Raw genomic sequence first — 20,464 nt, forward strand, 5'->3', positions numbered from 1 at the left:
AATTAATCTGCAGGAGACAAAGGGAAACAGCACTGATAACAAACCATCCCTCTGTTCCTGGGGCTATGTCATTAAAACAGTGTAAGAAGCTGACAGGGATAAGAAGCTGAAACCTGGATTCTAGAAAATGTAAGCTCCACTGGTTGTTGGCTGCTCACAGCTCATGGTGATCTATGAGATTAGTCTAAGTCACTCGTGGAGGTGGAACTTTTTTTTCTCTCTCAATGGATATACAAAAGCTCTCAGAGATCCTCAGTTGTCTGACCTAGTTGACCTGCTATGTACAGAGTGCATAGGGTGCACCCAGAATATAATGAAAATAGAGGTGAATGTGACCAGACCCCATTGTCTACATGTTCACTTTTTGTTTAAGAAGTTAAAACATTCAAAGGGAAAAGTGTGGGAGCAATAGAGAACAGAGTACATGTTTCTTCACGCCAAAGGGTCGGCCCTTTACGAATCTGAGGCAGATCCGCTGGAGGCAGAGGATTTTAAAGGCTCATTCTGCTATCAATTGCAAGTTGGTCACTTGGAGCTGCCTGGGATCCAGCATCAGACCAAAACTCTGCAAAAAAAGATGGCTTTAAAAGAGGATTAGACAAATGACGAGCCATTGGCCTGATCCAGCAGGTTCTGTTCATGTTCTTATGTTTTTCATTTTTGGTCCAGTGTAGCAGAGCAATCCAAACCCCAAGGCTTCATCCTATTGCAGTTTAGCAGGAATTAGTACCTAAGGGGTCATTATGCAAAACGAGTCTCTACTGGTGAAATTTGCCTTGAGATTAAGAATCCTCACTTCCATGTTTTAAACAAAACTTTTGTTTCCCCCTTCTTTTCCCATTATCGACCATTCTTTGTTCAGTATGACATTTTTCTGTTTAATCATCCTCATCATTTATTATTTCTAGTGTGCTTTGCTTGTACTAAGCACTTTAAAATAAATAAACATTCATAAGAATCCTTGGCTTCAGGTTTACAATCTAATAATTGTGATCTTGTTTTATCATAACTGTTAGCTGCCTGGAACATTTCTGACTGTGGAGGAGGCTCAAATGATCACAGAGCATGTGTAATTTATCTTCAAATTAAAATATAAAAAATCTTGTTATAGTTATGCATGCCTTGGTAACATTCAGGCTGCAATGTGTCGTATCTGGGGATTGCCAATGTAAAGTTCTAGGGCCAGCCCAAATCCAGGACTGACCAATCCCAGGGCCAAACTACAGAAGAGCATCAAATAGTACCCCTCCCAAAGTCAAGGGTAGTCAAGTTATTCTGGAACCTGAGGCAGAAATTCCCATAATGTCTCTCACTGGCAGCCAAAATCCAATAATAATCCATTAAATATCCAACAATTTACTTCCCTTGCATGACATCAACTGCATGAGATGGTCACCTCACACTTCCCTGTTGCAGCAGCCACATACACTGAAAAGTCTTCACTGTCTTGCTTTCGGAGTGCAATTCACATTGCTGTTTCCGCCTCTACAGTCTTAAATAGCCCAAGGCCAGGGTGTCTGAATAAATACCTTTCCCCATATAAAAACATCCACCCATGGACTGAAAATAGGAACAGGGGCCTTGGTTAGGGTGACGCCACCTTAGGTGGCAGGCAACCTTCTTGCTCAGAGACCAGTGAAGTTGTAAACAGGACTTTGAAGCTGTATACATTATGTTTTTTTACTATATTATGGTAAGCATTCCCAAATACATTCCACAATAAAAGAATTAAAGATGAACATATGTAAAAATTAAAGGCAACACTCTCACACAATCATCAAACACACTTCCTGTTCTAATAAAAATGTATTGCAAACACCAGGAGACAAGGAAACCAATAACTGACAGACCTTTATAAAATATTAAAGCAAACTCCTAGCAAACAATCACACAGATATACAGTGGTACCTCAGTTTACGAACTTAATTCAGGTCTGAATGAACTTAATTCATTCTGGAAGTCTGTTCTTAAACCAAAACCATTCTTAAACTGAGGTGTGCTTTCCCTAATGAGGCCTCCCGCCATGGTTGCCCTTCCACCGTTCGGATTCCGTTCTTTAGACTGAGGTAAAGTTCTCAAACTGGGATACTACTTCCGGTTTTGCAGAGTTCATAAACCGAATAGTTCTTAAACCGGACTGTTCTTAAACCAAGGTACCACTGTACCAGTGTCCTGAATGTCAACCTGACTCTTAACCAAGACTGCAGCCATGCCTCCCTCTACCCCACCAGGTACTCCTTCCTCTCACCAAGGAGCATGTTCAGACATTTTATCCCACTTGAATAAAGGAGTGGCCTCACCTATCCAGGGTGGTCCACTGGCAGCAATCCAATTGTGCTGGCTTTGTAGTTCTGTGGCTGGATAACAATTAACTTCTACATCTGTTTCCACACATGTCCGCCATAGTTATGCCTCCAACAAGATGACAGCCAGGGCTGTCAGGGAACAGGGAGGCTCTCTCCCTCCTGTCCCTTCCTGCCTACCAGTCAGTGTAGTAATGTCACAGTTAGTGTCTACTTTAATAAAACCTTGTATTTAAACTATGTATAATAAAATATTTAATTTATTTATTTTTAAAAAATAACTAAATTCCCCACACAGCGGTGAGTTTGCCTTTTGTGATCTCATAGCAAGAGATTGTTATAATATGACAAAATACAAAGCAAAGTAGCTGTGAAATTAATAATGTTGTGTGGCTATGATGTTCTGGATAATGGGTTTAACTCTGCCAGATGTGACCTGCTGTATATTCATGGCTGAGAATATCAATGTTCCTTCAGCCCAGTTTGGTCTTACTTTGAATGAATGCATAATTATTCTTCCACTGTATTGTATCCTCAATAATAATCCATTAGTCTGAGTAGCCAGACAAGTCTCTAGGGCATTTCTTCCCTGAAAAATGCCAACTGAATACCGTAAGTGTGATCCTGCTAGTAGATCATCAGAGTATATAAAACAGAATATACTAAATCATCCTAATTTATACCAGCAAAAAGCCTGAGGATGCGTCATATCTAAGATGGATATAGTAGCAACAGGGTCCTCCAACTTCAGGTGATCAATACTATGCCTTTTAAAAAAAACACACACACAACAGCCCTTCAGTTTCTTGAAGAAAAGTTTTGGAATCCATCAAGCAGCATGAATCATATTTAATTATTTAAAGAAAATGCTAACACAGACTTGAGGGTTATTTGGATTTGTCAGCCAGAAATCACTAGGGACTTCTGTATCTATTCATTATGCTGCTACAGCACATGTCAGGCCTAATGGAAACAATGGGAAAAGCAGACATGTAGAGCAATGGGGAAGAGCCCACCCACCCACCCTTTCGGTTTGCTACATTAAAGAATAATGCATGGTCCAAGGCATGTAGATCTTCTGATGAAAACACCTTAAACAGCAGGCAAAGAAGAAGCACTTGGGTATAAGAGGAGCAAATGTACCAAACACTATCTCAGTGATAGTTACAGGTAGGAATCCGTAGTCGAAACAAAATAAAAAAAAATTCCTTCCAGTAGCACCTTAGAGACCAACTAAGTTTGTCATTGGTATGAGCTTTCGTGTGCATGCACACTTCTTCAGATAAACTGAAATGGAAGTCACCAGACCTTTATATATAGTGAGAGCGTGGGGAGGGACTCAGAAGGGTTGTGGGAATGGGTAATTGGCTGATAGGTGGGGTAAACCTGTTGATGACTGTTAACGACTGCAATTGGTCTTACAGGAAAAAGCAAGGGGTGAGATGGCTAAAAATAGCTTTATCATGTATAATTTTTTATCTCAGTGATTTCATATATGATCTCCTCCTCACAATTCAAGGTTTAGAAGATCTGGTAATAGCTGGGAGGATCCAACATTGAATCTCCATGTATGAGATCAGAGCTCTGTTTCCAACAATTAAATCCATCCCATCACCCCTAGGATGGTTTCCCAGAGACCCATTACTATTTTTATATATATAAAAAAAGAGGTGCCTGAACTCACCATGAATATTTCCCTCATTCTTAGAATGGCAATGGTCCTCACCTGAGAGGTGCCAGAACTGAGTTCCAGAGAGTTCCAGCTAAAAAAAAGCCCTGCAGAGATCATAGGATTGTGAATATTGACTTCAGCTAACTATCAAAATCTTCATATTCTACTAGAGCATCCTGAAAAGTTTCATATGTATGACTTTGATCAGATTGTGTCAAAAAACAAACAAACCACCAATGAATTTTTTTGTAATGGAGATTGTATTCAGAAATATTGGTGTGTTGACATTTTATTTTTAATAAAACTGCCGCCATTCAAAAATATGTCACTCAGCGTAATCAACTTTAGTGGGACAATCCCTCATTAATTTGAAGTTAACATTGAAGAAAGAAACAATGTATTAAAAAGCACAATTAGTCACTCAGCTGAAATGCATGACAATTCCACATATGCACAATCCTCTTTATAGCTTTCTCCTGTGATTAATGTAACAATGTTCCTGATTCCATTACTACTGTGTAACATCTTGTTCCTGCATTCTTCATGACATTGGACATCTTTATACTAGCTATCAGGTATAACTGAGTGCCGCAAAGTGAGAAAAAGGGCTTCCTTCGGCTTTGCTGTTCCTGTAGGATAGTACTTCTTCTTAATAAAGCATGTTGGCATATTTTAGAAGTTTCCCGGCATATGTAATAGATATATTAAAGAGACAGAGAAATTAAGAATAAGGAGGGTTTATAAAAGCAAAATGTTCTGCTATCCAATCAAGTTTTGAATCAATGCTGCCTGAAGCCAATATTTTACAAAGACTGCCAACGGGAAGCTGTCTCTACTTGACTTACCTGTCAACTTGCCTGATAAGTTATCCTGGGCTCTATAGTGCCAGGGCTGTTAAGTATTCTTGGCCCAATTCCTGAAACAATATATGTTGCCATTGTACAGTCTTGCTTCCTATCTTGATTCTGTTTTCTTTAGCACTGACCCAACCTTCTTGTGATTACAGTCTACCCTTTGGTTTCATTATTTGGTTTCATCATTTGTCTCTAGCTTTTTTCCAGCTCACTTAAGACCCAGACCACCCCAAGGCCACAAGGTCAGTTCTGACTGTCTAGACTTGTTGATCACTGATCACGGTCTGTCAGATATCACATTCATAATGAGGAATAATTCAGAATCAGAATCCACTTCAATGCTATTTCAGACTGGAGTCAGATCTGTTGAAGAATGAGCAATGCCAAGCCCAGCATACAGAGTATGGATAGTACAGTGGTACCTTGGTTTGCAACCACTTTGGATTACAACCATTTTTGGATTACAACCACATCAAACCTGGAAGTGTGTGATCCCCCCTTTTTTGCAACCAATTTTGCGGGGAGGCCCCATTGGCAAAAGTGCACCTTGGGTTACAACCTGTTTTGGTTTACAACTGGACCTCCGGAACGTTTTACGGTTGTAAACCAAGGTACCACTGTAGTCCCAAAAGTAGTTAGCCAAGATGCCTTCTGACAAATCAGCCCTAGAGCCACAATGGACAATTGGAAGTTAGTGCATTTATTATGTCAATGGTGTAGGGATGGTGACAAAGTTAATTGCAAGCAAGCAAAAGAGCAAGCTCTATCAAAACTAACACACTCATGCAGAAACCTATCTACATGTGAGAGCTCATCAATACCAATCTTTTGATAAACCTTTCACCACCAACTTCTTATCACTGTTCTCAATCTCTGTGCCCTGCATTAGCATTACACAACAAACTTGCAGAAGACCTTTTTTTATATAGAGAATGCAGATACAGTTGTAATTCTAACTACAAACTTAATTCATTCCGGAGGTCCATTCTTAACCTGAAACTGTTCTTAACTAGAGGCGTGCTTTCGCTAATGAGGCCTCTTGCTGCCGCTGCGTCACCGGCACACAATTTCCATTCTCATCCTGGGGCAAAGTTCTCAACTCGAGGTAACTCTTCCAGGTTAGTGGAGTTTGTAACCTGAGGCGTTTGTAACTCGAGGTACCACTGTACTCTCCCGCTCCTCTCAGCAATTGGCAACATGTATGTCAAAAACAGAAAAGAAAAGAAATCAGCAATGTTTTATTTCTTACATATGTGAAGATGGCAAAATGTCATCATGCATTTATTTGTTTACAAAAATATCCACCCTTTTCTCCCCTTATATACACCCACACTTACATACACCCAAACCCTGTGACCTATTCAGTAATTTAATCTTGCACTGGATTAGAAATGTTTTGTATTTTGTATTAGTTTGAATATTGAAAATCACCTTCAGAAAATATTCATTTATTAATCGAATAAACTTTGTTTTTAGGAAGTGGGTTTTCCCCCACAAGAAAAGTCAAGGATAATTCAACACATACTTTTGGCATTTTTACCAAAATTATTAATTTTTGAATTTGTATATAAAATGCAAAGGTAGCAAGATTATTCTAATTGTGCAATTACTTTGTTTCCCTAGTGCAACATGGTAAACTAACAATTATATTAGACTAACATTAAATCTGCCTGACCTTTGTTTAGACTCTTGCTCATCCTCCAAATATAGTAAACTACTAAATGCTTACTAAAATACTAATTTTATTTTATCATTTTAAAAAAGACCTTGAGAACTCAAGCAAATACAACAACAATGTATTTGTTCAATGTTTTTGCTCTGCAAGCAAAAAATGTATCATCTGGCTGGGTTTCCCTCTAGTGGGTTGGGTGGTTGAAGTGAAGGGTATTAGAGGTGGGAAGCAAAAGAGGAAGGAACACAAAGCAATGCTATTTGTTATCTAGAGTAGACATTAACAGCCTTAAAGCAACTGTGTATCATATAGAATACGGACCCAGGTGGCGCTGTGGTTAAACCACTGAGCCTAGGGCTTGCTGATCAGAAGGTCGGCGGTTCGAATCCCTGTGACGGGGTGAGCTCCCGTTGCTTGGTCCCAGCTCCTGCCAACCTAGCAGTTCGAAAGCACGTCAAAATGCAAGTAGATAAATAGGAACCGCTACAGCGGGAAGGTAAACGGCGTTTCCATGTGCTGCTCTGGTTTGCCAGAAGCGGCTTTGTCATGCTGGCCACATGACCTGGAAGCTATACGCCGGCTCCCTCGGCCAATAATGCGAGATGAGCGCGCAACCCCAGAGTCGGTCACGACTGGACCTAATGGTCAGGGGTCCCTTTACCTTTATCATATAGAATACACATTATAGAAAGCCATGTATGAATGGGGGGGGGGTGCAGATTTGCATCAGGTACTGCTAAAGTATTGACTTGAACTGAACAGGTGTGATGCGAACAACAAGCACTTAGCAAGCATAGACTAGTAGGGAGCCCCATCCTTAGAATGGAGCAACTGGTTGTTTGATTTTGGCACATGGCATTTGGATCACGGGCCTTTAACCTTCAGTGAAATGGTGGAACCCCATTGGTACGACTTCCTCCTATGCTGGCCCAGTGTTGGCAAGCATTATCCCAAACAGCTGCTGCAACTACAGCCCTAAGGTAGAGCCTTTCGCCAAACCCTGCCCTGGACTCCTTTTAAAGAAACTTTTCATCAGGTGGTTGGATCCAAGGGGAGCCCATTGGCATAGAGAAGGGCCCACCAGAGGGAACTTTAACAGTCCATCTCCCTCACCCTCCGCAAGCAAGCAAGCAAGCAAACAAATATGTAGCCTATCCTGTTTCCCACATGTAAAATAGTGGATGGTGGCAATTTTTGAAAGACACACACATGTATGTATGTATGTATGTATGTATGTATGGGACCCGGGTGGCACTGTGGTCTAAACCATTGAGCCTCTTGGGCTTGCCAATCAGAAGGTTGCCATTTTGAATCCCCGCGATGGGATGTACCAGCTCCTGCCAACCTAGCAGTTCGAAAGCATGCTAGTGCAAGTAGATAAATAGGTACCACTGCAGCAGGAAGGTAAACAGTGTTTCCGTGTGCTGCTCTGGTTTCTGTCACGGTGTTCTGTTGCGCCAGAAGCGGTTTAGTCATGCTGGCCACATGACCCAGAAAGCTGTCTGTGGACAAACACTAGCTCCCTCGGCCTGAAAGTGAGATGAGCGCCGTAACCCCATAGTCGCCTTTGACTGGACTTAACCATCCAGGGGTCCTTTACCTTTTAAAAACCTGTATGTATGTATGTATGTATGTATGTATGTATGTATGTATGTATATGTACAGTATATAATATCCAAATCCATTTAGATTTATTGGAAGATGGGCTGCTTTAATTAATTTCCATATAGTTTTTAGATTATACCGCATAGCATCTGAACTGTCTAGCCAAACACACGACAACTGCTGCCATCTGGGACTGCTTTGCCTGGTGCTAACAATACTATTCTTGCTAATTTAAAATGTGTTCTCCCAGCCTTTGACGATAAATGATACCGAAGTGCTTTAATTGTCATAGTAGCATTAGACCTCTGAGTTTTATATGTTCTGGTTTGTGGTCTGTATTCTTTCAATTTGTTTCGCCATGGTGTTTTATGCTTTTTTCAGTTAAGTTGTAATACACTTTGTAGGCTCAAAGGCCTTTCCAATCTGCCCAAAGAAGATCTGCATTATTATTTTGCTATACTGACAAGTAAAGGGTAGTTGCTTCACTTTTTGTATCTTTCAAGAGATTATAGAATCATAGAATCATAGAATCGTAGAGTTGGAAGAGACCACAGGGGCCATCCAGTCCAACCCCCTGCCGAGCAGGAAACACCATCAAAGCATTCTTGACATATGCCTGTCAAGCCTCTGCTTAAAGACCTCCAAAGAAGGAGACTCCACCACACTCCTTGGTAGCAAATTCCACTGCCGAACAGCTCTTACTGTCAGGAAGTTCTTCCTAATGTTTAGGTGGAATCTTCTTTCTTGTAGTTTGAATCCATTGCTCCGTGTCCACTTCTCTGGAGCAGCAAAAAACAACCTTTCTCCCTCCTCTATATGACATCCTTTTCTAAGATTTCTAACCTACCAGAAATATTAGCAATTTGCCTAATATCGTCCATAGCTGAAAAAAGATATATTTTAATTGTATAACACCCGTAATGAAAGTGGAATATAATCTTGAATTTTTAAAAACAAAGAGGTAGCAATGTCGCATTTTGAAAAATAAAAACTTTCAAAAAGAACTGAATGTTTACAACATTCTGGGAAGGGCTGCTTGGTGAACTTTCTCTTCAAAACTTCCTGACAGCAAACAAAGGAGAAAATCTAGCATATAATTCAAGTAAAATAAAAACAATTCATTTTTTTAAAAAAATGTACTTGAAGAGGGAAAAAAGAGCAGTTTTTCATCTTGCAAAATACCACTGTGTCTCACTATCACTGGCTAAATGGATCTTTTCAAGAAACAGTCTTTTATTCTCAGCCTACCTCCACAACCCCTTTTAAAAATCCAGTGACGAAAAACTCTCCTGCACAGTTAAGTGATGAGATTCCAGCTCAAGATAGTTGAGTTACATTTGTATTGCAGATAGCCTTATCATATGCTTGCAGAAAAGCACTGCAGACAGAGGAGTTATCTTTGGAAAAGAAAAGGTTTTCTTACTTATCGCTTAAAATAATAGAAATTGGAGTCAGAAAAAATACTTTAGGTATCCAGAGTTTACTGTACATCTAGTGTCATAATGTACTGGTGGACACCTTAAATTGGTCTGGAATAGACACGGGTTGGCAGCTATCAGAAGTTATTTCCTCATGAAGTCAGTAAAAGATAGCAGGAGGTGTTGGTTTGATGGTTGCCAGTGCTGGATTTATGTATAAGCTAAACAAGTTTTGCTTAGGGCCCCACTCTCTTGGGGCCCCCAAAATAATTTAAAGGAAAAGAAAACTGGGCGTACATTTCCAAAATGTAATATTAAAAACAAATAAAATAAAACCTACATACAGCAACAGTGTTTTGTGTTGTGCCCTATGATGTAATGGGCCCCACATATAGCATATATTCAACACCAAAAAAACAGTGACAATTTGTTGTTGATAAAGGACGGCTGGACATATAAAGGGCCCCATTACCTTCTGCAGCTTAGGGTCTTGTCAAACCTAATTCTAGTCCTGATGGTTGCTATTGTAATCATCCCCCGCCCCCATTCAGGAGCATTGCCACCTTGACCAATATATATTTCATACTAAATAAATACTATATATTACAATATATATATATATATATATATATATATATATATATATATATATATAGTATATATCAGCTGCTGCTATTGTATATATCAGCTGAAGCTGAGGCTCCAATACTTTGGCCACCTCGTGAGAAGAGAAGACTCCCTATAAAAGATTGAGGGCACAAGGAGAAGGGGACAACAGAGGACGAGATGGTTGGACAGTGTTCTCGAAGCCACCAACATGAGTCTGACCAAACTGTGTGAGGCAGTGGAAGACAGGAGTGCCTGGCGTGCTCTGGTCCATGGGGTCACAAGGAGTCGGCCACGACTAAACAACTAAACAACAAATTACAAAACCGGTTTTGTCTGATCCATAGTTTCTTTTATGACTTCAGTCCTATTCAGGCCTTACGGCCTTCTTGTACAGGAACAGTTTTTGGGTTTTATGATCAAGCAGCATGTAGCAGGGTGCATAGCTGTTGGTAGGTACTTCCCTTCCAGTATTGCATGCTCCAGCTATCCCTTCCCTCAGCATCTGTGCATAGTACCAGAGCATCTACAGGGAAGCAGCCTTCAGGTATACAACTCTGTGTGGAAAGCGTCCCGAGAGAAGCCCCAATTTTTCTGGGTTACAGATCTTGTTGAAGACTTCGTGTGGGCCTCCTCCCTTTGCAGACAACTGCAGCCTGAGTTTTTTCTGCATAGCTACACTCTATGCTTCCATGCTGCTGCACATGAGAGCTACTAAGATCAGCATAGGAATATAGTGCTGTTGTATTAGTTGTTGTAACGCTCCATTCGAGGATTGATTTGCCCTGTGAGGAAAGGTTGCAGCATCTGAGACTTTTTAGTTTAGTAAAACATAGCATAATAAAGAGTTATGCATGGCATTGAAAAGTGGATAGAGAAAAAAAAATTCTCCCTCTCTCATCATAGCACTAGAATTTTTGGAGATCCTATGAAGCTGCATGTTTGAAGATTCAGGACAGGTGAATGACAGCGCTTCTTCGTGCAGCTCATAGTTAATCTATGGAACTTGCTACTACAGGAGACAGTGATGGCCTGTAGATCTAGATGGTTTTAGAAGAGGATTAGACAAATTCATGGAAGACACAGCTATCGGCAGCTGCTAGCATGATGGCTTTGCTCTGCCTCCACAATCAGAAGCCAATAATGCTTCTGAATACCAGCTGCTAGAAACTGCAGGAGAGGAGAAAGCTTTTGTCCTGTTTCTGGGTTTCTTATGGGGGTCTGTTTGGCTGCTGTGAGAACGGGATGCTGGGTTAGATGGGCCATTTGCCTGATTCAGCAGGCTTTTTAAATATAAACATGTATTGATCTATACACATCTATACAAAATGCAGTAAAAGTGATCAGTGCAGCAGGCTCTTATCTTCTTTGAGAGGAATCTCCAGCTAGAATTGGTTACCTTTTGCTTTTCGTTCTTCCCCCAGATTCTCCTTCTCCTCTAATTCTGGTAAACATTTCTGCAAGGGAGCTTGTAGTCAGCTTCCCTTGTATCTTCCTGGCTTCTGACCCTCCCACCTCCTTATTTGATGTTCCTTTCCCTCCCCGGCCTACCTCTGTCACACACAATGCTGCTCCATCTCTCCAGGATTTGCTCATCTCCTACCTTTCCTACAGATTAAAATTGTCCATTCTGACATTCTATTGGGCTTGGGAGTGGGGAAATAACACCTCCTGGCTGTAAAACACAGTCTTAAGCAAGACTGAATGCCTGTTCAGCAGTTTGCTCTTAAAAAAAAGGAAGTGGCCAGTGTTAAGCACACTTAACATGATGTGAAATTTGACCCTTAATGTTCAGTTTATTGGCTCAGAGGTGTATATGAATGACAAAGACATGAACTGCCTATCATTTAAGGGCTATATCATGTATTAAAACAAGACTGAAGTGCTACAGAAAGGCATATCCTCACACCCAGAGTAATTTAGGAAGGTAATATAGTATAGATAGATAAAGAGTGTTATGTAAGCCAATTTATATCTATTCAGAATGTGCGTGCACAGATGCACATTAAAATGTGATAGGCATTAAGATATTGGCTTATAAAATTGGATTTGCAGTCATTATGCTAAAATATAGATAAGAATTATATTAAGAGCCTGCCTCCAATTCATTAAATTGTGAGTGGAATTGAAGATAAACTGTGCTTCATAGGAGTCCTCTATCTCAAACCCTACCAGCTCTTACACCAACAAAACAATCTAAGGGAAAGAAAGGTAAAAGCTTAAGGGGGGGGTGGGACAACCTATCATACAATTCAACTCTTCCTGGTTGCTCAGAATGAATCCTTTAAAATTATTATTTTTAGTTAGTCTGGGAGAATTCTATGATCTGTGCTCCAACTATTAGCGAAATGCCCAAAAAAATTCCCTGACACTCCTTCATCAAATAATAAAAATAATGAGAATTTCATTCTAAAATGATGAAAGGGGATTTTCCTCTCTTTTTTAAAAAAAATGTGAATTTCTCATGGGTGAAGTGAAGGGATTTGGTTGTGCTTACCTTGCTTTCAAGGTGGCCAAAAGGTGCTTGTGAGTATCCTTCATTTCAATCAATAGATCATCTGTCCCATGGTCTATGGAGCCTTCTTCAGTGCCCATGTTTGCTGAAAAGCCCAGTAGGTCCTCAGCTGGGCTGTCCCAGAAGCTCTGGGAAAGCGGGACCCATGTTCCATCTTTGACATCTCTATGGACTGCTTGGGAAAGTTTGTGGCTGAAATCCTGAAGACAACACTGATCACACATCACAGATGCACCAATGGTCAGACTCCGTAACTGGTATCAAATGAGAGTGGAGAAACATGTGTGATCATGCCACATCATGCATCTCTTATATTCCACTTTTTTCTTCAAGGAGCACGATGGCCTACTTCATTCTCTCCCTCCTCATTTAATCCACACAACAACTCTGTAAGGTAGTTTAGGCTGAGAGACAATGACTTGCCCGGGCTTCTTCAACCTCGGCCCTCCAGATGTTTTGAGACTACAATTCCCGTCATCCCTGACTGCTGGTCCTGCTAGCTAGGGATCATGGGAGTTGTAGGCCAAAACCATCTGGAGGGCTGAGGTTGAGGAAGCCTGGTCTGGCCCAAGGTCACCCAGTGAGCTTCATGGCTGAGTGGTTATTCGAACCTGGGTCTCCAAGGTCCTAGTCTGACATGCTAGCCACTATGCTGGCGTGCGTCTCATTACTATACATCAGGAGGAAAGGGACTAAGGAGGTCACTCATGAGTTCCAGGTAAACATCCAGTTCTGCCGTAAGTGCATAAACTTTTGACATTCAGAAAATTTTGGTTTAAGCAGCCGACATCCAGGATCAGTGGGTAATATGAAGGATGCACTGACTTCCATAACATAGAAAGAAAACGGAAGCTCCACCCCTCCCTCCTTTTCCTTAAGAGCTGTGACAAGGCAACAGGTTGTTGTTATTGTTGCTGCAGCTGCCACTGCCTGAATTCCAATTACCTATGAAGCGTTCAGCTCATCACATTTCCACGTGTCATCTTTCCTAAGTGGAACCAATTGCATTAAAAACCATCAGGAAACTTCCAGGGCCCCCACACTTCAGTGAAAATGCAATCAGGGAAATTTAAAATGCACATATTCAGCCTCCGTCCCACCTCCTCCCCCACCTTCAACAATGCCAGGCAAACAGTGCCTCAGGAAGATTCACTGGGGGGCATAATTATCAATGCTCCATCTGCAGAATCACTAATGGAAAAATTACATACGCAACCAACTTGTTCTTATAAACCATGCATCTGATTTCGCTGCCTATAAAGTGGCTGGGGGAGGCTTGCATCCGTCCCTGTCCCTGTCTTTCTACCCCTTCATTCAAGAGGACCGAGGAAGGTTTTCGAGCAGACTCTCTTTCTAGTCAACAGATTTCAAGTGAATCCAGGAGAAGGCAAAACATTTTAAGCCCATTGGCTCTGCATGAGAAACATAGCTTTATAGATCACCAGGATTTATCATGCTGGTGAATTCTGTAGAATAATTATTTTTTTGCAAGTGCCTAGGGGCAAAATGAAATCATGTGCAGGAAGTATCCCCAAACTCTATCCAGTTCCTAAGCCTGTAGACGACAAACGTACCCTGCAGAGAGTAGAATTAATTTTCAACTCTTTCCTCCTGTAGGGTTGCCAGACTCAATAGAGGACAGGACTTCTGTGCCTTTAATTGCCCTGCTCTCTTTTGAGTCTGGAAACCTTAAAGAGAAACCAGCAGACCCTTTGCTTGGAAATTAAACAAAGGCTCTGCTGGTTTCTCTTTAAGGTTTCCAGACTCAAAAGAGAGCAGGGCAATTAAAGGCACAGAAGTCCTGTCCACTATTGAGTCTGGCAACCCTACCTGTCACACCCTTAAGGCTAGGAGGTAGGTTTTCCTGATTCAAGCCCTCTCAAGGTCGCAACCCCACCCAAAGTGAGTGACACATGGGATATGTGCCTTAGGTAGGATACTCACTGTCTGTTTCAACTTCTTCCTGCACACACCTGGCAAGTGACCAAAGACAATTAAAACAATCAGCCTAATTATCCAGCACCCATCATTAACTGCTCCTACCTGCTCAACACTGTAACATTTGAGTAACAACAACAACAAAAAAAAACCAAAAAACCTCTGCAAGCCAATCACAGAAAAGGACAATAAAAATTATACTCAGCTGCTTTGTGGCAACCAGTTAAACTCACAATGCCTACTAAGGGTGGGAGCTGAACGCTACACTTAGAAAGGAAGAGGAGGAGGTGGTGGTCAGCCTGGCCTTAAATATCTATGCCTGCTCTGTACCCCTACTTAGAACTTGCCAGCTTCTGAAGCTGAAAGTGGTTTCATGCAGTCCTGTGGTCCCCAAGCAAACAAACTTGCACCCATATTTCTTTCTGAGCCAGGCAGAGAGGCTACATTCTCAGGGATCACTTTCATTCAGAGGTGCCAATTTCTAGAACACACAAAAATGAGTGGATTCTAAACAACAGTAAAAAAATAGTTAAGGGAAATGTTGCTTTCAAAGTCAGGAACAGGTAAACTACTTTAAAATCAGACATTCAATTTAATCTGAAAGGAAAGCAAATCTATCAACGTCGTTTGGACTTGCAGTAGAGCCTGGAGCAGCATTTCAGTTTAATCTCTTTAGGTGTCCTCTGAAAGTTTGGGTTGGCTTTCTTTAAATGCACATCAGCCATAATGGGGCTATCAGTTACTCCAGTCCAGAATAGTTTACAAGCATGCCTTGGGCATGAATCATGAGAAAGTAGGATATTAATATTTATAATAAATTCCACCAAAGTAGCTTGTCAGTTTATCTTGCACATTATTTCAATTACAAAACACAGTGGAGCAAGTTACACCGCAAATCCTTTTCTGGAATAAATCCAAGCACTACAGCTACTCATGAGTAAATATTTGAGCTATTTAAAGAAAAATAGCTCAAATATTTACTCATGAGTAAATATAAATATAAAATAGTTTCCCATCACCTCCTGGCAAATAGAAGGGGAAGAAATGGAGGCAGTGAGATATTTTACCTTCTTGGGCTCCTTGATCACTGCAGATGGTGACAGCAGTCACGAAATTAAAAGACGCCTGCTTCTTGGGAGAAAAGCAATGACAAACCTAGACAGCATCTTAAAAAGCAGAGACATCACCTTGCCGACAAAGGTCCGTATAGTTAAAGCTATGGTTTTCCCAGTAGTGATGTATGGAAGTGAGAACTGGACCATAAAGAAGGCTGGTCGCCGAAGAATTGATGCTTTTGAAGTATAGTGCTGGAGGAGACTCTTCAGAGTCCCATGGACTGCAAGACAGAAGTGCCTGGCGTGCTCTGGTCCATGGGGTCATGAAGAGTCAGACACAACTAAACGACTAAACAGCAACAACAACAAAGAAAGAATGAAAGAAAGAAAAAAAGTCCATGGTTGTCTGATTAATGGACTTTTCACAACCTACATTGCGACTGCATATCTGTTGTCTTGTACTTTCTCAATTGTCTTGTCTTACAGATCTAACAATCTAAGTCAGAGTTGCAAAACCCAAATCACTGTGAGAACCATGACATTTTGATTAAATCCTAAGGCTACAGTGCAAGCCTATGCATGTCTACTCAAAAGTGGGTCCCATTTAGTTCAGTGGGACTTGCTCACGGAAGTTGTGTGCAGAATTGCAACGTAAAGTAGGAAAGCATTTCTGACATATTTTTAACCCAACGCTCTCCTTTTTTATCCTATTCTCTGTTAACTTGTCCCACCCTGCCTGTAAGATTTCCTCTGTACTCTGTGCTATTGTTAGGTAATTTTGGACTCTGGGATTAATGATCTTACAGATGCTCCCACTTTAAATGGTAACTGTATTACTTCAAAATGTGGTAAACTGGCCCAGCTGCATTTAGGGCTCCCCAATCTGCAGGGTGGGGCCCTGGACTTTTCCTCTAAAGTCCTATTCTGATGGCGCCACTGTCAGAACCCCTTAGTGCACTTCACAGTTCTCTCTGCACTGCCATTTCTGCTATCTCTTTTATCTGTTGCTTTTTAATTCCTCTCACACTCAAGCTCTCCGCCTGCATCAACACATGCTTTTCTGTCCTCCCACCTCTCTTGTCTCTTGGTTTGCCTTTCTAGCATCTGGTGATTTGATTTTCAGACATTAGCAAGTGATACAGTGCCTACCTCCATGATGAAAAACTTCACCTGTTGATTCCTACATGCCAAGCTGCAGTTAGAAGAACATCAAATACCTGTGTCAGTCTGCTTGCTTGTGTTTATGGCCAGTTGACTATTACCACTATTACTTCTTCTTTCTTCCATTAGTCCTGTCCGTTATGCGTAACCCTCTGAGGATGATACAGAACGGACTTGGTAAACCAAGCTATTTCACCCCTGAAAGATGGGGGGAAATAGTTCCAGTTTTTCCTTGCTGAATTCCAAATACAGAGTTCTCTAATTCCTCTACAAAACCTTAACCCCATCCCTTTAAGTCATTGTTTTTATGATGCTGTATTTTGGGCACCACTGAAAAGAGGCCTATAAATGAACTAAATGAACGAAACTTTACTGACTGTAGCAGAGATTGCCCCCAACGGTCTGTTAAAAAGTCAGATAGACAACTGCAGTAGGTCTACAGGCCTTATGTTCTGCAGGCCTCATTTGAGATAATGGAGACAAATCATTCAAATGTGAAATGGGAGGAAATGACATTTGGACTTTCATTTTTCACAGAGCTGTTTTCCTAATTGATGAATTGCCAACATCCATCTGTGTGGATGTTTCTGTTCCTTTAAGAGGGCAACTGTGGGGAGGGGGAATTGGCAGATATAAATAATCCCATTCACCTTATAGCTGTTGTTGTTGTTTAGTCGTTTAGTCGTGTCCGACTCTTCGTGACCCCATGGACCAGAGCACGCCAGGCACTCCTGTCTTCCACTGCCTCCCGCAGTTTGGTCAGACTCATGTTGGTAGCTTCGAGAACACTATCCAACCATCTCGTCCTCTGTCGTCCCCTTCTCCTAGTGCCCTCCATCTTTCCCAACATCAGGGTCTTTTCCAGGGAGTCTTCTCTTCTCATGAGGTGGCCAAAGTATTGGAACTTCAGCTTTAGGATCTGTCCTTCCAGTGAGCACTCAGGGCTGATTTCCTTAAGAATGGATAGGTTTGATCTTCTTGCAGTCCATGGGACTCTCAAGAGTCTCAAGAGTCTCCTCCAGCACTGTAATTCAAAAGCATCAATTCTTTGACGATCACCCTTCTTTATTGTCCAGCTCTCACTTCCATACATCACTCCTTCTTGGGAGAAAAGCAATGACAAACCTAGAAAACCTAAACCTAGACCTTATAACTACTATTAGCTTTATAAACTAACAGAAAAACTGCAGCTTATATTCTGTTAAATTCCATGCTGCCTCTGCTCTCATTGTCCCAAACATGCACACATATGAACACATGCACATACAATCCAATAATGGTCCAATTGTGTGAATGACGGGATTTTTTTTACCCTGATAGTGAAAAAAGGGGGGAAACTACAGAGAGATTTGATCTGTGTTGTGGCAATTTCAGGGGAATTTAAAGCCTCCCTTCCCACAAAGTATGGTCCCAGTCTGGACCAGAGATCCCTTTGCTGGCTACTTACTTTCAACAACAATGTACAATTTCCTTGTTGCATAAATAACATCATGTTGTGTTCATCCCTCAGCTGCAGTACTAGACAGTAACTTTCTTGCTTGTGCTGTGTATGTTCCATGTTCCACTAGCAGGTTCCAGTTTGTCCCTATTTGTTAGCTGAGACCAGGCAAGCAAGCAACTAAACAAGCAACTAAGCAGTGATATCACAGCTGGGTCTACCTCCCAAATCCATTAAATGGGGCCAACAGAATTAGCAAGGTACCCATAGGGATGGGAAACCTGGGGCCCTGCAGATGTTGTTTGACTACAACTCCTATCCCCACTGACCATTGGGTTGTGCAAGCTAGGGATGATGAGAATTGTAGTTCTACAACATCTGGAGGGCCACGGGTTTCCCATCCCTGCATTTAAGGGAAGTTTGTGGATTGCTAAGCATACAAACTGTTTTAAGGTTGGGATTGGGATTGGGATAATGGTAACAGTGCTACTGACAAACTAAAGCAGACAAAAAGGTAGTGCTATTCCCTTGACCAGAAGTGGGGAGACCTTTCTAGCCCAAGGACTGCATCACCTCATGGCAAACCTTCTAGATCAGGCATCCCCAAACTTCGGCCCTCCAGATGTTTTGGACTACAATTCCCATCTTCCCTGACCACTGGTCCTGTTAGCTAGGGATCATGGGAGTTGTAGGCCAAAACATCTGGAGGGCCACAGTTTGGGGGTGCCTGTTCTAGATGCTGCAGTCGAAGGCAGGGCCAGAAGCAAAAGAGGAGATGGCCAGAGGCAAAAATGGAGAGCAGTGGATGTGACATTCTTGTACAGTTGCCCCCCACCCCATCCTACACCTCTCCACCCAGGCAAGCAAGGGGCAAGCTCACACTTCAAAGACACATTCCAGCACTTGAGGGAGGCACAGCACAAAGCCAGTGAGAGACACAGCCTGGGGAGATTCCTGAGGGCATTTGGCTTTGCTTTCTTCAGTTGTGGGGACACTGAGAGAATCTCCCAGAAAAAAAGGCTGGAAGATCCCCAAACACGGTATATATTGTACTCCCTCCCTCTCAGTTTTTGATGGCATCTTCTCCTCTGCACCACAGGAGTTCAGGAGCAGGTGGACACAGATAGGCAGAGCTGCAGATCTATGCGGCAATGATACAAAATTTTAAAACTTGATGAGTATTTTTTTTTAAAGGCTCACATATCCCTTTCCGTTTCTTTTGGCATCACCTGAGGCTTTAGGCTTATCACTCCAGTGAACCACTGGAGACACAAATCCTGATGGCAGTGCTTGACAGCTATAAATATTTCCATATAGCTTATAGATGCATGAGAAGATGTGGGTTGGGCATGTTCTGAGGAAGCCGCTTTGGGTAGGAAAAAAAGACTTTAAATTGGCCTAATGAAAACAACCTTTAAGGTCTGAAATAATAATGTGCTTGTGCTCAGATTTTCAGAATTTGCCTGACTGTTGAGATGCACAAACAGACAGGGAGAAAGGCTGCACGCACACAGAGGAAAATATTGTCATGGTGAAATGGAATGTCTGAACACCTAAAGCAGGTAATTGAACAAGGTTATGCTCACCCTTTTTGCAAAGCATCATACTGAGAAAATACTAGCTGGGCAGCTAAGCCACAGGGCATTCTTTAAAAAAATTCTGTTTATTAAGAGACTTTCCTCCTTTGTATTACAGAACTGAAGTAATAGAGAAAGCAAATAAACTGTATTTCTTCCACATCTTTATGAGATTTCCCCCACCTTCAGGCAATTTACATGAAGAGTGGAAAACCCCAAAGCCACTTTTGATCTTTTATTTAATTTGTTGCTCTCAAATGCCCTAGATAAGTTTAATTCTGTTCCCACATACCATGATAAATCTACAGAAAACCACCTGCATTTCAAGGAGGCATCTTTTCTTTCATAGCAAACCTCATATTAAGAATCTCTGCTACTATTTCAGTTACACTAGAGAGCCAGTGTGGTGTAGTGGTTTAGAGCAGTAGACTCGTAATCTGGGGAACCGGGTTCGCGTCTCCGCTCCTCCACATGCAGCTGCTCGGTGACCTTGGGCTAGTCACACTTCTCTGAAGTCTCTCAGCCCCACTCACCTCACAGAGTGTTTGTTGTGGGGGAGGAGGGGAAAGGAGTTTATTAGCCGCTTTGAGACTCCTTCGGGTAGTGATAAAGCGGGATATCAAATCCAAACTCTTCTTCTTCTTCTTCTT

General features: G+C 41.6%; 1 long non-coding RNA gene across 1 annotated transcript in view; it reads left to right on the forward strand.

Moving 5' to 3' along the window:
• LOC118091501 (uncharacterized) overlaps positions 1-20,464 on the forward strand; it is a 55,027-nt gene that overhangs the window by 21,817 nt on the left and 12,746 nt on the right. Inside the window, exon 2 of the long non-coding RNA XR_004693387.2 lies at positions 19,686-19,799. This is a non-coding gene — a long non-coding RNA (uncharacterized LOC118091501). The remainder of the gene's footprint in view (positions 1-19,685; positions 19,800-20,464) is intronic.

The sequence above is a fragment of the Zootoca vivipara genome, chromosome 1 (genome assembly GCF_963506605.1).
Source record: "Zootoca vivipara chromosome 1, rZooViv1.1, whole genome shotgun sequence".
Lineage (NCBI taxonomy): Eukaryota > Metazoa > Chordata > Lepidosauria > Squamata > Lacertidae > Zootoca > Zootoca vivipara.